Here is a 1,725-nt window from a genome sequence, read left to right as displayed (position 1 = left end):
ATTATTAACTCATTTCGACCTAATGGACATTTTTATACGTTGAAATTGCATTGTTTATAGTAAAAAAGAAAAAAAAACTTCGTTTATCATTTTAAACTTCGCGCGAAACCAATTAGATGTCGAATGCGACGCATGCGCAGTTGAGTAACTAGTTCTTGCTGGAATGTTATGAAAATTTGTCCCTAATGTATTTATGTATTAAGGGCATGCGACACAGTGGGATTCCTACATTACCAACCTCTTTTTTTCATTGAACAAAATTTTTTTGTGAACCATAGAACTTTTTTAGTAAATGAAATATCGAACTCAAAATTTGAGGAGAGCATAAGAAGACATTATTCTACGTTTATGTACTGCATTTGAATCGGAATTTAAAAAAAATTATTTCTGAAATTTTTTGCCAAATTTCGATTCAAATGCAGTACATAAACGTAGGATAATGTCTTCTAATGCTCTCCTGAAATTTTGAGATCGATATTTGATTTACAAAAAAAGTTCTATGGTTCAAAAAAAAATTTTGTTCAATAGAAAAAAGAGGTTGGTAATGTGGGAATTCCACTGTGTCGCATGCCCTTAAATTTATTATTAATACAGAATCAAAGCATCAATAACATAATCGATTGTAGCACATATTTGATTATTATAATTTAAAAACATTACAATTTTGTGCATACTGCAATTCATTTGATTTGATGATTCTAACTCTTCATTGAATCGAAAAACCTTGAGTTCTTTAATAATAATTGAAAACAAAAGAACTTAATCAATTTCATCATATAATAATATTTGACTCATTTGATGGTAAATATACTAATTTTACGTCAAAAAATTTAATTAATTATTAATTTATTTGAGGTTAGGTTTCACTGAGCCCGCAGAGTGTAATTACTTACTCTCATCTTCCTCGCACAGGTTTCAGGGTCTACTGACTGGTGTTTGGTGCCTCTGAACACGTAGCTTACTCGCCTTATGCATTTATAAAAATTGCTAGAATATTTTAAACGAGTATTGCGTATACAAATTTCACTGCACTACCAAAAAAAAAACAAGCAGCACTAGTTCTTCGAGCGCATGGAGATGGCGTTTCAGCAGGAAATCGGTCGGGCCCAGGTATGGGCCACACGGTTCTACCGATCAGGACCAGATCGGGAAATTCGGTCGGGGCCAGAACGGTATTACGTTTGAAATCGGGCGATTTCTGCACGGGTACACCCACCCACAGTTTTTTCACATATGATCAATTGCGGAAGTCGATGAGAATCAGCAAACATTTTTAAAATAAATTTATTAACTTTGAATCACATAATAAGTCGCAGATAAGGAAATTTTTGCGCCTAATAAAGGAAAATGTAGAGGTGTGTGTTATATACTGCCGTTAATGAGTATAGCATATCAGTGGGCTCCCAGTAAGAAGGTTTGCATTCAAAGGTATTAAAAATTTTAATACCAATTAATGCCGTTTCTGTCCTCCTTTTTTGAATGACAATATTCAGATTCAAATTCCTTTGAAAGCCGATTCGAGCTGTAAAACGTAACCTTAAATAAATTGAAAACACCATTTTGGTTTAACGCATTATAAGAAGCTTCAAAAGCATAACATTTTCAAAACCTAGTAATAACAATCCATCTTTTTATCACAAAACCCTCGCTTTATGCAAATGTGATCAATTAAAAATATATAAAATCATAATAAACAAATTTAAAAAATACACTGAGAAAACTACA

This window comes from Belonocnema kinseyi, chromosome 7, assembly GCF_010883055.1.
Source record: "Belonocnema kinseyi isolate 2016_QV_RU_SX_M_011 chromosome 7, B_treatae_v1, whole genome shotgun sequence".
NCBI classification, from domain to species: Eukaryota; Metazoa; Arthropoda; class Insecta; order Hymenoptera; family Cynipidae; genus Belonocnema; species Belonocnema kinseyi.
This window is presented reverse-complemented; position numbering follows the sequence as displayed.